Source organism: Octopus sinensis, linkage group LG10 (assembly GCF_006345805.1).
Source record: "Octopus sinensis linkage group LG10, ASM634580v1, whole genome shotgun sequence".
In the NCBI taxonomy this organism is placed as follows: Eukaryota; Metazoa; Mollusca; class Cephalopoda; order Octopoda; family Octopodidae; genus Octopus; species Octopus sinensis.
The window spans coordinates 38254964-38275362 of record NC_043006.1 but is presented as its reverse complement, the minus strand read 5'-3'; the positions used below and the strand labels follow the sequence as shown (position 1 = coordinate 38275362).

General features: G+C 37.3%; 1 protein-coding gene across 1 annotated transcript in view; it reads left to right on the top strand.

Annotated features, from left to right (window-relative positions):
* Nucleotides 1-20399, top strand: part of LOC115216740 (chaoptin) — a 69292-nt gene that overhangs the window by 404 nt on the left and 48489 nt on the right. The gene's annotated exons all lie outside the window — the stretch shown is intronic.

Below are 20399 nucleotides of genomic sequence, written 5' to 3'. Positions count from 1 at the left end.
TCCATCACCACCACTAACACTACTACTACCACCACTACCACTACACCACCTCCATCACCACCATTATCACCACCACCACTACAACTACTACTACTACCATCACTACTACTGATAACAATGAATAAATGCTTCTGAAAAGAAAAAAATAATTGGAGACAGGAAATTGAAGTTAAAATATCGATCTGTTACAAAGGAGACATAGGTACCTGTACGCGTTCCTTTGGTTTGTGGTTAAAAGGTGAAAGTAACGTGTTTACTACTGATGTGTGGTTGGATAATTAGCGTAGGTGCAATACACTTTTAATCTGTTATCGTTTACTTGTCCCAGTCATTGGACTGTGGCCATGCTGGGGCACCTGCTTTGGAAGATTTAGTTGAACAAATCGATCCTAGTACTGTTTTAAGCTTGATACTTATTCTATCTCGTTTTGCCGAACAGGGACATAAACAAACCAACACTGACTGTCCATCAGAACAAACACAAGACCACAGGCTCACACACACACTCACACACACACACACACACACACACACACACAAATGCATACACACACACGTCCCACACACATATCCATAAACCGAAGGCTTCTTTCAGTTTCCATCAACCAAATCCCCTCACAAGGCTTTGATTGGCTTGGAGCCATAGCAGAATACAATTTCCCAAGGTGGCATACACTGGGGCTGAACTCGGAACCATGTGCTTAGGAAGCAAAGATCTTACCGCACATCCACGATACATTTTCTCATAACATGTTACATCGGAGTCACAACTATGTCCCAGTCTAGCTTTATTTCTATTTTTCATACTCCCATATTAATCCTTCATATCTAACTAGAAATAAGCACATCTTCTACATTCTAAATCATTTTTCATTTTACTCTGTTGTACCAAATCACACACCCAACGAAGATCTTCATATTTTCTTACCTGTATTATTTCTTCTGTCGGTGTGAATTTTACCTTTTCTGGAGTTTTTTAAGAGTATTTTAACATTTGGAAGTTATTTTCGATCCTTAATAATTTGTGACTGTATAATGTCTTCGCTTAGATTTGATGTCTGATATAACAATGAAAGACATTCTTTGGTCGAAAGTAAGATATTGTGGTTTCTTGGATGGTGAACAATGACAAATGGAATATTTCTGCTTCCTTCTCATTGTAAGAGTTTCCTCGGAAGTTAGGAATATGGATTTGTTTTACCCAGGTTACAACATTATTTATTACGTTTGTCGGATATGTTTGACACAGGATGAATATCTTCAGTTCTTTCGGTCACCTTTCTCTTCTGGCTGAGTTTGTGACTATTGTACATGTACGACTTGCTATATTAAATGGGATATTTCTTTTAGCATGAGATAGATTGCAAAAGCCTAAATATTAATGTGTGTTCGTGTCTTCACAAGTAGAGATCAGTTATAATTGTTTCATTTTCTTTAATTTTCAAAATGCCCAGAATATTTTTCGTTTCTATTGTGAAAAGGATCGATACGTGAATTTATAGAATCTTCTGAGATGTTTTATATTTTTGTTCCAAAATAGGAAACAACCATCCTAGAATCTTTTCCAATTTTTTTTTATGGGATTGAAACTGCTGGTCACAAATAATCTCAGGTCGGATAGAATTTTCTTCCAAAAATCCTATCACTAGTATTGTTGTGGCACTCCGTCGGTTACGACGACGAAGGTTCCAGTTGATCCGATCAACGAAACAGCCTGCTCGTGAAATTAACGTGCAAGTGGCTGAGCACTCCACAGACACGTGTACCCTTAACGTAGTTCTCAGAGAGATTCAGCATGACACAGAGAGTGAGAAGGCTGGCCCTTTCAAATACAGGTACAACAGAAACAGGAAGAAAGAGTGAGGGAAAGTTGTGGGGAAGAAGTATAGCGGGGTGTCCCCCACTTGCCGGTGCCTCGTGGAGCTTAAGGTGTTTTCGCTCAATAAACACCCATAACGCCGGGTCTGGGAATCGAAACTGCAATCCTACGACCGCGAGTCCGCTGTCCTAACCACTGGGCCAGTGTGCCTCCACGCAAATATTGTAAAAGTAGGTGTAACTGTCGTACTCATTATTTTAATTATAATTTGAAAGTAATTTTTGTTATCAAGTAAGAATTGGTTATTTTCTAGCACCAGCCGTATCCTTCTGGCATGAATTCTTTGAAGATCTCTTCAGAATTACAGCAAGTATTGTCTAAAATTCCACTGCTTCCAATCCTAATCAGTGGGATTATTTGTGTAGCGATTGGTCACATCGCAATTAGCCAGGATCGTCTGTACATTTATTCTTTCTGAAATGAGGTTTAAAGTTCCTGTAACTCTGATATAAATATACCCTAATCATTGATTTAAGAAAAGATCTCACTGTGAGGAGGGAAACATAAGCAGAAATATTCTCTTTGTCAGCTTAAAGATGCCTTCCAATTCTACACTAGACATGAAATCTGAGGGAAAATATTACAGTCGAATATTGCAACCTTTGCAAAGACGAATTCTACATCAAAAGAAATAACGCAGGTAACAAAATGTGAAAGCCTTTGTAGTGGGATGTATGATTTGACTAAACTGAATAATATCAAATAATACCGTGGGAACTATATCGGCCAAACAGAAAGAAAACTAAAAAGAACGAACAAATCCAGAATCTGCTTGTTAGGAATGTTAATGTGGAGAACTTGGAGACATTTGATTGAATGAGAAATTCAAAATATTACCTTTTCAAAACAAATGACAGGAATGAATACTAACGAAAAGCGAAAGAAGAATATTTTCAATAAACCGGAAATAGTGACAACTGCGAACGAGCAAAATTATTGCAATGAAGATGATAACGTTGGTTCGAAAAGATAAAGACAGGGAAAGCAATTACGCAAAATCTCTTCTGCAAGGCCCGGTTTAAACTGCTTCATTCTAAGATCTTTTGTATAATTAATAATATTGAATTAAGAATCAGTTTTTCAAATGAGTGTATGTGTATGTGTGTATGTGTACGTGTGTCTGTGTGTTTTGGTGTATGTGCGTACACATACATACATACATACATATATATATATATATATTATATATAATATATATAATATATATATATATATATATATATATATATATATATATATATATATATATATATATATACATACACATATACATACACTTCTCTATTTCGATCTCTCTCTCTATATATATATATGGATATATATAAACCTATGTATCTGTGTGTATATATAAAACGTATTCGTATATGTATGTACGTGTATTTATATATTATTTTCGGGAAAAACTTTTAAAGATACTTGTTGATATAATTCAGATATTTACCAAAGAACCTAAACTATGGTCAGGAATCTCCGCAGACTCTCCCGCATTGGCATAAGTTAGAAATATGAATAAATTTCATTGTATTTATGAATCTCTGTCATTTCTGACAGCGCAAGCTTACCACGGATTTAGTAAATGTACTTAGAGGAATCTTCAAAGAACAAACTCAGAAGTTTTTAATGCTTTAACTTCAATAAAAGATTAAAACAACTTATATAAAACTTGTACTTACTTTTCTTTGGGACAAATCCTCCCAAAACATTTTCTATAAAAGATTAAATAATATTATTCTGCAAGTATATATTAAATATATGGAATGTAGGTTATAACGATGTATATATTAAATACCAGCTTCGGGTCATTTCTTGTAAATGATATACTTCTAGATAATTAAAACCTTTAGGGAAAGTTGAACAGCAAAAGGTTTTCAGACTCCATTTATAGAACTGCTTCGGACCTTAGCTCCCTAAGGGGGTCGGGTGACATCTAGGTCATAAGTTCTCTGCTGCCAAATTCTGTGATACAGGTTTCATTGTGGCCATCTTGAATGGTTAACGTGCCCTAAAGCCAAAGTACCGTAGTTGTTGTAGCCAGTTCAACCAAAGAAATTATGGCCTTTGAAATCTATTTCCATTCCGTAAGCAGATGCACTTTGAACTCTTTTCAGCTGCAGGTGTCTTCTACTATTTATATATGGTGGTGGGGGTTAGTGGTTAGGGTATTCGGCTCACGATCGTAAGGTCGTGAATTCGATTCCCGGCAGCGCGTTGTGCCCTTGAGCAAGACGTTTTATTTCACGTTACTCTAGTCCACTCAGCTGGCAAAAATGAATTGTACCTGTAATTCCCCGAGCAAGTTTTATCACATTCTGTGTCACGCTGAGTCTCTCTGAGAACTACGTTAGAGGTACGCGTGTCTGTGGAGTACTCAGCCACTTGCTGATCGGACCAACTGCAACCCGCGTCGTCGTAACGGACGGAGTGCCAGTAATGCATACACGCGCACGCACACATATGTATAATACGTACAGAGTGGCTGGGATGAATTTTATGCCACCTCGTATCGCTACGCTAGCTCTAGCAATTGATGAAAATGGGATACAAGCCACATATCCGCTTACGAGTGACTTTTACGTATAGAATATACAAGTCAGCTTATGTTTTCCTAGAAACAAGGCTTTCACAGTCTAAACAAAGTAACTCAAAAACCTCAAGAAGTTTAGCTACATACATTTCTTTGCTGTTGAGGAGCTTAACAGCTTTTTAAATCTCCTGAAAACCCCGTGATTTTCGCGAAGTTAACTCTAGTTTTGAGAAAATCCCAGTGATTCGAACGGATTTATGAAGCTTTAAGCAAGTGAGGAATAAAGAAACACAATTTATATATATATATATATATATATGAATTATGTTTCGAGCATACTTATTAATGCAAACATGTACGCATTATTTCTTCCAAACTGAAATCTTTATATATAAAAGAGAGGTTGTGTGCTGTCTGTCTCCTACGATTTAGATTCCTAACTACTCCAACATTTTGCGGTGCAGTTTAACCAAAACCGGGTATCTTATAGTCGTGATTCATATCGAGCCCTTCTGGGTATTAGCGCGCGTCTACGATGAGTCTACGATTTAAAAAAAAGATTTACCATCAATTTTTCCCATTTTTAATCACTTTTGGCATATATAAGGGAAGTAACTCTCTAAAAATTTATTATTAAATCTCAGAACGTAAAAAGCTACAGTAACACCCCCCCCCCTTTGTGGTTAGCCATATTGAGATGGCTATTATACTTTACATCTCTAAAAATGCTTATATAGTTATTTCCCTTACAAACCCGAGCAACGCCGGGCGATACTGCTAGTACTACATAAAGAAGAATGCGAAATGGCCGTAATTCTAAGGAAGTTACGTGATTAAATAAATACATATTCACTTCTCATATCTTCTGACTAATATATATATGCACCAAGATACATGCACATATGCACACATTTACACACATTTACACATACACACACCCACCACACCACATATATATATATATATATATATATATATATATATATATATATATATACAGAGGAAGCAATATCCATGTAATGGATTGTTAAAAAAAATCCTGCTGCCAACTGGGTTTAACCAAATATATTGTTGATAGGAAGATCATCATATATATGTGTATAAATATTCTTATAAAATTAAAGTCAATAAAATAAAATGGAGACAAAAAATTAAAAAGATGCTTGGTTCGTTTTATTTGTATTTCAATTGGAAAAGTAATGCAAATTAGAAGATGATAAAGAATATACCTATAAGAGGATAAAAGAAACCGCCTCCACCAACAAAATAACCCCCAAAATTTCCCAAAATAAAGAGAGATATTCTACATACAAATATATATGTTTCATAAGAACAATATTTAAGAATCATCATTAATTATAACTTTGAAAGGTGCAATAATATGTATATTGTTAGATCTCTTTAGGAAAAAATAAGTGTATTTTAGTCGTGAGTTAGGAAATGACTTATTTAACTTACTGAGGACAATGTTTAGATATTTTTTCATCGTTTAATTTGCATTATGATGATGACGATGACGATGGTGGTGATTGTGGTTGTGGTGCTGGTAGTGATGATGATGATGATGATGATGATGATGATGATGATGATGATGGTGGTGGTGATGATGATGATGGTGATGATGATGATGATGATGATGATGATGATGATGATGATGATGATGATGGAGATGATGGTAGTGATGATGATGATGATGATGATGATGATGATGATGATGATGATAGTGATGATGGTGATGATGATGGTGGTGGTGATAATGAAGGACCTTGATGAACGACCATGATGATAAATTGATGATGATTGGACTGGAGCAGCTCTTGTCGATGGTGAGATTTCGTAAACCTAACTCTTACGAAATAACAGAGGCCCCGTTATATAGTCGACTTTAGAATCGTAGCGTCGTAGACGTTGCTATTTGTGTAAATGAGCGAATTGTAGTTGCTCTCGTTAATATTTAGCCCTGTATCAACCACAGTCGAACAGATGTCTTCTTAGCCTATAAGCCCATCCGTGCTGAGATTGCTGATGGTTGTTGTTCTTGTTATTACTTATGCCAGAGTCGATGCTGAGCAACAGACTTATAATTTATGGGCGTTTCAACTGTTCATAGCACGTCGTTTTTTTTTTCTAAATGGTAGGGGTACGGGGAGTAGTTTAAAAAAGATTTAACAATTCCTAATGGGGTGAACGACCACGCAGAACTTTGATCGTTGATTCGTTGTGTGTGTATGCGTGCATCCATCTACGTAGGAGAACGTGTGTGTATGTATGTGTGTGAATGTATATGTGTGTATGTATGGGCGTGAATGTATATGTGTGTATGTATGTGTGTGAATATATATGTGTGTATGTATGGGCGTGAATGTATATGTGTATATGTATGTGGGTGAATGTGTATGTGTGTGTGTGTACGCGTGTGAATGCATTTGTGTCAATGTGTATATGTGTATGTATGTGTGCGAATGTATATGTGTATATGTATGTGTGTGAATGTATATGTGTGTATGTATGTGTGCGAATGTAAATGTTTGTATGTACGTGTGTGAATATGTATGTATGCGTGTGGATGTATGTGTGTACATGTATGTGTGTGAATGTATGTGTGTATGTATGTATGCGAATGTTAATGCATGCTTGTATGTACGTATGTGAATATGTATGTGTGTATGTATGTGTGTCGATGTATATGTGTGTATTATATGTGTGAATGTAGATATGTGCATGTGTGAATGTAGATGTGTATGTATGTGTGTGAATGTATATGTGTGTATGCGCGTATTTGTTTGTGTGAGTGTCTGAAAGAGAGAGAGAGAGAGAGAAAGAGGGAGGGTGGGGGAGAGATTTGTTCTCGTATTTCACCTTGCTTTTCTGAGCTTTTGTATTTATGTGCATATACCTGTACACTAAGAAGTTCATCTCTGTACAGGTGCGTCCATGCATGAAAAGCATACACACACGCATAAACATATGTATTCGTCTGTGACTATGCACGTGTTTGCGTGTGTTTGTGTGTGTATGTATATATATATATATATGTATGTGTGCGTGTGTGTGTGTGTATGTGTGTGATCTGTGCGAGTGTGTATGTGTATGTAAGTTTGTGTGAGTATGTAATTGCATGTATTTAAGCATGTGTGTATGTATGTGTGTGTGTATGTATGTGTGTGTGTATGTATGTGCGCGCGTACAGGAGTACTTAGAAATTCGCAGACACAGCAGTGCCGAATGCTAAAGCCGTTCGCTCAACAATCACGAGTTTCCGGATTCCAGCCCGTTACACAGTATCTTGAGCAAGTCCTTTTACTAAAAACCTTGTGACTTAAAAAAGTATTGGCAGAGACTGTTAAGAAGTTCGTGGATTAATTAGGCTGAGTATGTGATTTATTTAAAGACCTAACCTTATCACACTAGTGTGTTGCTTACGCCTGACGATTATGTTGCGAGATTCTGTACAGGATAGGATAGGATAAAGATCTGTCCCGAGTCATATAGCTTTATGGGGCCGGTTTCCATGGCATATATATTCCCCCTCCCCACCCCTGGGCAGGCCGTCAGCCCACCTCAGGGTTACTTATTTTTGCCAGCTGAATGGATTGGAGCAACTTGAATGAAGTGTCTTGTTCAAGAACATGACGCGTTGTCTGGTCCAGGAATCGAAACCACAATTTTATGATCATGAGTCCAACACCCCTAACCACTAAGCCACGCACCTCCACAGAACCTGTAATGGTTGAATACTCGGTCACCTAGAGACATATTCAATGAGTAGGTGATTCACTTGATTGAATAGCTAAATACTCATCGTCGAAACCGACAGAGAACCATTTAGTTACTGTCGCTGAATCAGGGCCGGATTAAGACCCACAGCGGCGCTAAGTATTTAAAAAAACTTTGCTGCCCCCGTATATATGTAATTCAAAATATTAAAAAAATAATAAACCATAAAATAGTTTTTTTTAATTTTTTAAATGAAGTAAAACTAAGAGGAAGATGGGAAATAATGTTCATTTTAGTAAACTTCCACTTTAGTTTTCTACATTTAATTGTAAAGTCTTTGGATCAGGTCCTCAATATTGATCTTACATAACATATCTGCTTCTACACTTAGTAGAGATGGGACTTTTAAAATATTGGGTTGTCCGGAAAGTTCATGTCGATTTATAGTAGCTTACTTTTCGACTTATTTTAGAACATGGTTGAGTCCATAAAATAGGATTTGATTACACCTCCATTTAGAGCACAGTTTAAGCTGTCTTTTCGTGGAAGAAGGTTTATATTCCTATAATCTTGTGTTAATTTTGTAACCTTTTAATATGGAAGATAAGAAAGTTCATTTTCGGCATTTGATGCTTTGGGAACCAGACAAAATTGCTGCAGCTCGGCTGGGATTGTTACCCCACCTACCCCACCCATTTCACCAGATATTGCTTCTTCGGATTTCCACTTATTCAGGTCTCTGCAAAATAGTCTTAATGGTAAAAATTTCAATTCCTTGGATGATGTAAAAAGATACCTTGATGAATTCTTTGCCATGAAACCACCTCAATTCTGAGAAGAGGGCATTTTCAAGTTAAAGGAAAGATGGAGACGCATTGTGCAACAAAATGGTTCGTATTTGATTGATTAAAAATGTAATGGCAAGTATTTATTGACCATTTTCTTTCCTTTAAATATTGGCTCGAACTTTCCGGACAACCCAATACTTCACTGAGAAAATAAACGTTCAGCTGATAAATTTGTGATTATTTATGTTAAAAATATAAGAAATGCAATGTCTATATTTGGAAAGGCACACTCAATAATGTTTATCTTAGCTAGTTAAAAGTGATTTCTTTTGTACTGTAAACCATTTACCATTTCTGTGATGTCCCTTTCCCTTGAGGCACGTGCTTATTTTGCTTAATGGTCAAGCCAGCGCTGCGCTAAGTAAAGATATATTTACTCGGTCCAATGAACGACTTAATGGAAATATCATTTCTGCTATCGGCACAAAGCTTGAAATTTGGTGGGTGGAAGGGAGAAGTCAGTCACTTTCACCCCAGTGCTCAATTGGTACTGATTTCATCGACCCCACAAAAAGGACGAAAGGCAAAGTCGACTTCGGTGGAATTTGAAATCAGAACGTGAAAGTTGCTGAAATGCCGCTAAGCATTTTGTCCGGCGTGCTACCGATACTCCCAAGTCGCCAGCTTCTTTATGAGAAATATCAAATAAGAACAAAATCACTTCCGCAAATGCACGGGTGAATAAATGTGCAACACATGCACACAGCAACATATAAAAGGACTTAAGCACAATCACACGCTTCTCTGTATACACATAGGCATCTTCTGACTCCGTGTTAGTATCCCTGTGTTTCTCTGTCGCTCTCTCTCTCTCTCTCTCTCTCCCTCTCTCTCTATCGCTCTCTCTTTTTATCTTTATCTATCTGTCTATCTATCTATCTCTATCTCTCTATCTTTCTATCTCTATTTATCTATCTATCTGTCCATCTCTCTCTCTCTCTATTTATCTATCTATCTGTCCATCTCTCTCCATCCGCCTCGCTCCCTCTCTGAATCTCTCTCTCTCCCTCTCTCTCTGTATATATATATATATATATATATATATATATATATATATCTTTCTGTCAATCTATCTATCTGTCTGTCTGTCTATCTTCCCTCTCTCTCTCTCTCACTTTCGCTGCACACACGCGCACGCATTATGTACGAGTTAGGGCGTTGCACACACGATTACAAGATCGTGGTTTCGATTCTCGGACCAGGCGGTGCATTGCGTTCTTGAGCAAAACACTTCATTTCAAGTAGTTCTGCGATCCCTTCGACACTGTGAACCTCTACAGGCAATGCCGAGTTTTCGATAGAGGGACTCAGCTGATATACGGCACAAACATTTGATTACTGTAAGCAAATCATCTGTGCAGGCAGTTCAGTAAGACCTGGGAACACAAAACGACACAGGTTCAAATCCCGCTGGAAGCAAGATCTTGAAAAGCAGCAGGAGGACACTTAGGAGTCATGACCTGGGTGGGCCCACCTCTCGTAGAGTCTGTGAGGTACAAGGGCCGAAACACTTGTCGGATGAGAGTTCTTCCTCTGAAGAACTATCCTGCTGTGCGCTAACCTTCCGGCGAGTTTCTGTTATACATACATATATATGTGTGTGTGTGTGTGTGTGTGTGTGTGTATTTTATATATATATATATTTGTATGTATATGAGAAAGAGAGACGTGTATGCATATATATATATATATATATATATATATATATATATATATATATATATATATATATATATATATATATATATACGTGTGTATGCATGTATGTATGTATGTGCGTTTGTGTGCCTGTGCACATGACATATATGTATGCATGTGTGTGTGTATACACGCACATGCGTATAAACACAAACAATTGAATATCACCGTTGCCTTGAAGTTGTTTTCTGTAAACGAGTATTTCATACACACAGTATCAGTTTCACACGCGTAAACATACACACACTCACACTTGTTCCCCGACGCACATACATGCTCTTTCTCGCGCTTTCACTCTCTCCCTCCCCCTTTCTCTCTGTCTTCCTTTTTCACACACATACATATACACACACACAAAGGTACACATGCACACGTGTATTTGCATACGTACCTATCATCACGTAAACACATACTCGTCTTTCACCACTAAAAGTACTTTTTATCAGTGTTTCACTCATTGACAAATGCCAGCACTCCTCAAATACACGCACAAACACACGCACGCACGCACACACACACACACACACACACACACACACACACACACACACACATACACACACATACACACACACACGAGAGAGACGCACTAGCGTAGCTAAAGTGTGTGCCGCCCCAGGACCCCACAAAAACACATGTTACCTACAGCAGACACCCCTCCAAAAGTGGAGTACCTTTAGAAGTGTCGCCCAGGGCGGACCGCCCCTACCACCCCACCACTAGCTACGCGGACCATTCGTCCCCACCCCACTAGCTACGCTAGGGTATTGCACTCACGATTGCAAGATCGCGATTACAATTCCTAGACCCGGTGGTGCGTTGGATTCTTGAGCAAAACACTTCATCTCACGCAACGCTGCGGTCACTTTGACACCTGACGTTCGGTACTCCGTGGCACCTGTTCAGGCGACGTTGATTTATTGGAAGGGTGAGCTAATGTGCCACACGAACATTTGATCACTATAAACAAGACATTTGTGCAGGTCGTTCGGCAAACACTGAACGCTCATATATTGTCTTCTGCTAGACAGACCATCACGTGCGTATGTATAAGTCCGACGAAGCCTTAAATGCCCGAAACTTCGAAGTCACAGTGAATAATATTCTTCTTTAAGAATAATAAATTTGTATTCTATAAAGCATAGAGCAACCCATCAGATTAATGTAAAATTGTTTGTATTATTACTGAATAATGGTTAGGCACTGGGTTGGGGCAAAAATGCATACACAGCAACTATAGAAATATAATGATATAATGCACCTATCAATCAAAAAAATTGTTGGAAACAGCTGTAAAGAATTGACACCTATTCATCGCTTCTAATATACATACATACATACATACATAAAGGCGGTGCTCCAGCATAGCTGCAGTCAAATGACTGAAACAAAAGAATATATATATATATATTCTTTTATTTGTTTCAATTATTTGACTGCAGCAATGCTGGAGCACCACCTTTAGTCGAACAAATCGACCCCAGGACTTATTCTTTGCAAGCCTAGTACTTGATCTACTGGTCTCTTTTGCCGAACCGCTGGGTTACGAGGGCGTAAACATATCAACACCGGTTGTCAAGCGATGATGTGGGGGACGAACAGACACACAAATGCACACATACATACATACATACATACATACATACATTCATTCATATAATATATATGTGTGTGTGTGCGCGCGCACGCGCGTGTGTGTATGACAGGTTTCTTTCAGTTTCCGTCTATCAAATCCACTCACAAGGCTTCGGTCGGCCCGAGGCTATAGTAGAAGACACTTGCCCAAGGTGCCACACAGTGGGGCTGATCCCGGAACTATGTGGTTGGTAAGCAAGCTTCTTACCACACAGCCACTCCTGCGATATGATTCATTTTTCCTCGCCTTGGTGTGTTTGGTTCGATAAGTTTAAATATGTTGTCAATCATTTAAAATTTTATTGGACATACCAGTATATCCAACGCCACCTTTTCGATCCTCACAGCCGCCCCTTATAAAAAGAAACGCAGCGCTTCATATGAAAGATATTACATAGATGTATTCCGCATGCAACTACGAACTTACTTCCATATGTACCCACAAACACCCAGAAACACATACACACACATATGGCTGAGTATACGTTCCTTTCCTTAGCGTCCACTATCCACCCTATATTCTTATTAACGTATGTGTTGGTCTATGTGTTTATTTGCCCATCACCGCTTCACAACCGGTGTTGGTTTGTTTGCATAACATTACCGATTCGGTGTATGAGACTGAGAAAAGACTGAGAAAATAAGTACTGGAATCGTTTTGTTCGACTGAAACCCTTCAGGCTGTGCCCCAGCATGGCCGCACTCGAATGACTGCAACAAATGAAAGATAAAAAAATAAAAGATAAAAAAATAAAAGATATTTCTATACGGGTACCGACATGACCCACCCTTTTCGTTGTAAGAAACAAAAGAGCGTCAAATACATACACACACGCACACAAGACACACACACACACACACACAGAGTCATGTGCATTCAACCGCCCAACGCCTGCCGCATCCACGACCCCATATACTTATTACACCCACCCTCAATCCATCCGTCAGCCCTTCAACCTTTGCACCTCACCGTAAGAAACCGCAATGAAGTCACACATGCATACACACATGAACAAACAAACACACATACATACACACATAGAATAATACATACATACATACATACATACATGCCTCGACACAAACGCGTATACATACAGACTCAGACATATATACATACATACATACATACATACATACATACATACACACACACACTCAAACACATACATATATATATACACACACACACACATAGACGCACAGACACGCGCGTGCACTCAACTGCCCACCACCTATCTTCCCACAACTGCACATCTACCTGCCTCCCAGCGCCACCAAATACCCGATTCCCACCCTGAACATTGCTCTAACGAAAGATATCATTGTCAGAATCTATTTAAAACTCTCGAAAAGCTGACGTTACTTGCTAACAGACAGTCTTACTATTCCTTATTATTATTATTACTGCTACTATAATTATTATTACTATTATTATTATCATCATCATCATCATCATCATCATCGTCGTCGTTGTTGTTGTTATTTGATTTTGGCAATTTCTGTACTACAACCCACACATATCTTGCCACAAAAAAAATACTTCATTTACACTACGTACAATCATATACTACCACCCACGCTATTACAACATATAACTGCGTTTATCACCACCTACGTCCATACTGTTTTATCTGCTCTACTACAATCTTCTGTCGTTAATCCAGTGATTAAACGGCGGCCATGTTGGAGCACAGCCTTGAATTTTGAATCGAATGATTCGACTCCAGTACATATTTCATCGGTTCTGTTTTGCTGAACAGCTAAGTTACGGGGACGCAAGCAAACACAACAATACGGGTTGTCAGGTAGTTGTGTGCGGATAAAAAAAGGCAGAAAGGCACACATATAGATAGGTACATAAACATGTATGTATACTCGGGCTTCTTTCAGTTTCTGTCTACCAAATCCACCCACGTGGTTTTGGCTGGCCCAAGGTTATAGTAGAAGACACTTTGATCCAAGGTGCCATGCAGTGGGACTGAACCCGGAACCATGTGATTGGGAAGCAATCTTCCTGCCACACAGGTAGGCCTGCGCCTACATAACATATTACTATGCTTTACAATTCATATTATTAGAACTAAAACTGGTAATCCGTCGGTTGCGACGACGAGAGATCCAGTTGATCCGATCAAAGGAAAAGCCTGATCATGGAATTGACGGGAAAGTGGCTCAGTACTCCACAGACACGGTGACCTTTAACGTGGTTCACATAGAGATTCAGCATGACTCAGAATGTGATATGGCTGGCCATTTGAAATACAGCTGCAACTCATTTTTGCCAGTTGAATGGACTGGAGCATCATTATATAAAGTGTATTTTATATATATATATTTATAAAGTCGGCGAGCTGGCATATATATATTTATTATATATATATATATATATATATATATATATACCATACACACACACACAAATATATATATGTACATATAAAACATATATATAAGCAACAGGATATCAAGAAGTGATGCAGTACGACCGTTTCAAGCGACTCCATTTATTTGAATAATGCAATCATTACACAATTTAAATGCAGAACTATCCTCAGCTGCATAAATAAGTAAATAGAATTTTAATCAGTCGGACACATTAAAATAATTTTACTCAAATATTCCAATAGTGCAAGAAGATAAAAAAAAATTCATGTTATCGCTATTGTATCTAAGAATATATTACACTTCCAAGAAATGTATGAAGTTTGTTGGAGTCATAGCTTGTAAAGGATTGTGGTTCATTTTTGATTTATTAGTCTTTTTATAAAAAATTATATTAATGTGTCCGACTGATTAAAACTGTATTTATTTATTTGTGTAGCTGAGGATCGCCCTGCATTTAAACTGATGTAATGATTGCATTGATCAATTAAATGGAGCCGCTTGAAACGCTCGTGCTGCTTCATTTCTTGATATCCTGTTGCTTATTTTGATTTTATTCACCTTACTTTGAGCTGTACGGATAATATGAATACACACAAACACACAACTAAATTGAGGGTGAAGTTCAACCATTCCACCTTGTTAACAAGCCAAGTGTACATTAACATTTTGCTACCGGTCATTCGCTGATTATAGAATTCATCTCTAAACTTATAAGTGTAATAATTGCACACGCATGTATATACAAATACATGCATGCATACCTACATATATACACATACCTATGCATTCAAATTACACACACACTATACATACATACATAATACATACATACATACATACATACATACATACATACATACATACATATATATATATATATATAAGTCCATTGTGTATTAATGAAGGAGCACGTGCGCATGTTTTAGTCTAAGCTTATGTGAGTGTATATGGTATATGTGAGGGGGTGTGGTTTCTTCACCCGCCATTTTATTTATTTATTTATTTTGCTTTTTCCTTATTTCTTCCCTTCTTTCTTTTTTCTTTTTCAATTCATTCATTCATTCTTTCTTTCTTTCTTTCTTTCTTTCTTTCAATCGTTCTTTCTTTCTTTCTTTGACTTGCAAACTACATTCTTCACCTTCCAGTAATCAGTCTAGATTAATGGAAAGCCATACTAATTACAGTTTTAATCAACTTCGTAACTCTGATGAGAATGTTCGTTTAATTAAAATATTAATACTAATTGACACACCATACCATATATATATATATATATATATATATATATATCATATCATATATATATAATATCATATAATATCATATTTTTAAAGGTTAATTATCGAATGGTGGTTGATGTTATGATTAATGCGGTAATTAGAACATTGTTCATTTTTCATTTGATGTTTAAAGGGGATAACATACATTGCGTTGGTATTTTTTCTTGTAACAATGCTTTTCTATGGAAAATATATAACACACACACATACATTCGTACACACATGTATGTGTGTGTGTGTGTGTGTGTGTGTGCGTGTGAATATGCCCATAAAGAGGGAGACAGGGGCTCACAGTGATAGAGAGACAGAGGGAGAGAAAGAGTTATCATTGTTATAGTTGAATGCTGTTTAATTACTTTACGTTTCGCGTTAAAGAAGGCGTTCATCAGTTAGCAATAACAACTAAGACCGTTTTGAAAAAAAGAATCTTTTGATTTTATCTTTTAGTGAAGCTTAAATGCATACCCCTGACCATTTGTAGCAGTGAACCCTAAGATTTTTGCACCAGGGACCGGTTCCATGTAAAACAGTTCTTCCACGGCACATGGGATCATGAACATAACAAAACACAATATAGTCCATAATATATAATCTAATTATTTCATATATAACACTAGCAGTATCGCCCGGCGTTGCTCGGGTTTGTAAGGGAAATAATTATATAAGCATTTTTAGAGATGTAAAGTATAATAGCCATCTTAATATGGCTAACCAGAAAGGGGGAGGGGTGTTACTGTAGCTTTTTACGTTCTGAGATTTAATAATAAATTTTAGAGAGTTACTTCCCTTATATATGTCAAAAATGGATTAAAAATGGGAAAAATGATGGTAAATTTTTTTTTAAATCGTAGACTCATCGTAGACGCGCGCTAATACCCAGACGGTCTCGATATGAATCACGACTATAAGATACCCGCTTTTGGTTAAACTGCACCGCAAAATGTGGGAGTAGTTAGGAATCTAAATCGTAGGAGACAGACACACAACCTCACTTTTATATATAAAGATTTCCTCTATTTACATAATATTGAGGTCTCTTTCTTTCTTTTGTTATCTTACTGTTTTTACCAATATACATATATATATATATATAAATATATATATAGTTACAGAGATGTACTTGCATAGCAAGTGACTTGATCTGAGATCGTGTGCCGGAACGAAAAACAGTTGCAGCGTTGAAGGTGTTTATAAGCCATTTAAGACACACAAAAACCGTTAGATTCACTTCAACATTTAAATTTAATTGTCAAAATATTTTCGTCGCTTTGAGACCGCGACCTGTTAGCACGATATTTTTGTCAGTGAACAGGTCGCGGTCTCAAAGCGACGAAAATATTTTGGCAAATTAAATTTAAATGTTGAAGTGAATGTAACGGTTTTTGTGTGTTTCTTAAATGGCTTACAAACACCTTCCACGCTGCAATATATATACACACATATATATATATGTATGTATATGTATGTATGTGTGTATATGTGTATGCATGTATGTGTGTGTGTGTGCGTGTCTGTGCTTGTGATTGTCCTCCACCACTGCTTGACAACGAATGTTGGTTTGTTTACACCCCTGTCACCTAGTGGTTGACAAAGGAAACAGATAGAAAAGTACAATGCTTACAAAAATAAAACTGGAGTTGATTCATTAAACTACAATTCTTCAAGGCATTGCCCCAGCATGGCCACAGACCAATGGCTGGAAAAAGCAGAAGATAAAAGAATACATTCTCTGCTTTGGTCTATGTCACCCTCACACACACACACACACGCGCACACAAACAAACACACTCACACACACGCACGTTAGCTTACAATTTTATTATATATTTGCGTGTGTATGTGTGGAAAGTGGAAGTGGGAGGCAGAGTGAAAGAATCACTCACTACAGTAAGTGAATTACTTCGTTTTATTCGTTGCCCACTGTGTGTGTGCGTTTGCGTGTGGTGTAAACCAGACTAAGAAAAGCATTTGACACACACACCAGAATGTGAGTTTTCTGTAAATTTTGCTTAATTGGAGTTTAAATTTTAAAAACTGGACCTGGCATGACGCGATGCATTGTACTCTTAAAACTGCTAGGTAAATTGTAATTGAAGAAATCCTATATTGTAGATTTGTATAACTCCCAAAGGGAGGCAGATAAAATCTGCCTTTTATAATAAGAGATATTACGCTCACGCCAGGACGGCGAGCTGGCAGAATTGTTAGCACGCTGAGTGAACTGCTTAGGGGTATTTCGTTTGTCGTTATGTTCTGATTTCAAATTCTGCCGAGGTCCACTTTGTCTTTCATCCCTTTAGGGTCGATTAAATAAGCACCAGTTACGCACTGGGGTCGATGTAATCGACTTAATCCTTTTGACTGTCCTTGTTTGTCCCCTCTATGTTTAGCCCAATGTGGGCAATAAAGAAATAAATATATTATACATTCACACACACACACACATATAGATAGGTAGATATAGGTATATTGCCTATGATACATATATAATGCAAAAATACTTTTCACACTGCGCTAGAATAGAAATAAAATTTTAAAATTGAATTTTTCCTGTGCGGACCGGTGTCAAACCTCCTTTCATATATATATATATATATGTGTGTGTGTGTGTGTGTGTGTGTGTGTGTGTAGCTTCTTTCAGTTCCCGTCTACCAAATCCACTCACAACTCTCTGGTCGAGCGGAGGTTATACTAGAAGACACTTGCCCAAAATGCCACACTGCGGGTCGGGTCTGAGCCCACAACCATGTGATTGTAAAGCAAACTTCTTACCACACAGCCATGCTTGGGTCTACGCAATTTTTTTTTTTTTTCATTAACAACATTAATAATCGTATAATTACCAGTTTTTAATCAGTATATTTCCTGTATCTTCCAGGAATTATACTTGCTTTATTCATATTAAAATAATTACGCTTATAACATTTTGTCTTAAACGATAACATTTATATCCATAAAACTTTATAAACTTCTGTTGCCTTGGCTACCTCCAGTTACCATCCTTTATCTGACTTATTTCTACATCAATTTAATTAATGCTGGAAATTAAACTTAAAACCCATCCGTTTTGCGCTCTTTACATGATTGGATAACGGTTTTAGTTCTGACTCTACCGACGTTTTGCTTACTACTACTACTACTATACTACTACTACTACTACTACTACTACATCTATCGTTTAGCACTATTATATATATTGATTACCACCAAATTGGCGACTCAGTTATGAGGAAGTCATTTGCATTGAAATAACATTGCAATTTATTAATAAGAGTATATGGTGTGTGTTTACATCTCTCTCTCTCTCTTCTTTCTCTCTCTCTCTCCTCTCTCCTCTCTCTCCATATATTATATATATATATATATATATATATGAATAATAGATTTCTTAAGCAGTTAATAGTTTCAAAACAATTCTTTTAAATTATTGTGACTATCAAGTAACGTATGTATATGTATATATAGAGAGATTGAGAAAGAGACAGAGACAGGCAGACATGCACATGATATGATATACAGATACACAGTTGATCTAGCAACCAGGGCCTCATCTCAGTGAGGGGATCCGATGTGCACTGATGCTCCCGAGAGAAAGAACTCAAAACGGCGCGCATTCTATACTGAAGACCCCATAAGCAATCTTCTTACCACATGGCCACACCTGTTCCTACAGTGTATCTGCTGTCTACTTCAGCGAGCACTCTTTAATCGACGATTCAGAATGTTAGAGTATTAAATATCTACACTGAATACCGTTTGTTACAGATATATGGCACGGCTGTGACATAATGAAGCTCGCTTTACAAACAGATGGTTTCCATTTTGTTCGTTCCCGCTGTGCTACACCTTGAGCAAGTATTTCCTACCATAAGTTCCTGATCGGTCAATGCCGTGTGAGTGAATTTGGTAGGCAGAAACTGTGTGGAATCCCGTTATATATATATGATTATGTGCGAGGTGTGTCTGCGTCTTTGTATTTGTGTGTGTGTTTCCACCGCTTGACCACCGGTGTCGGTTTGTTTCCGTTCCTGTAACTTAGCGGGTCACCAAAAGAAATCAATAGAAAAAGTACCAGATTTTTTTTTCAAAAAATAAGTATTGGGGTGGATTTGTTCGTCGAAAAGAAAAATCCTTCAATGCAGAGCCCCAGCATGGCCGCAGTTTAATGGTTGTAACAAGTATGAGATTAAAATAATAATAAATAACTGTGATAAGAAGCGTGCTTCCCAACCACATGGGTCCGGGTCCAGGCCGACCAAAGCCTTGTGAATATATTTAGTAGCCGGAAACCGAAAGAACCCCTTGTATGTATATATGATATATATATATTATATATATATAATATATATATATATATATATATATATTATATATATATATATATTTGTGTGTCTGTGTGTGTGTATCCTTGTGTCTGTCATTGTTCCCTG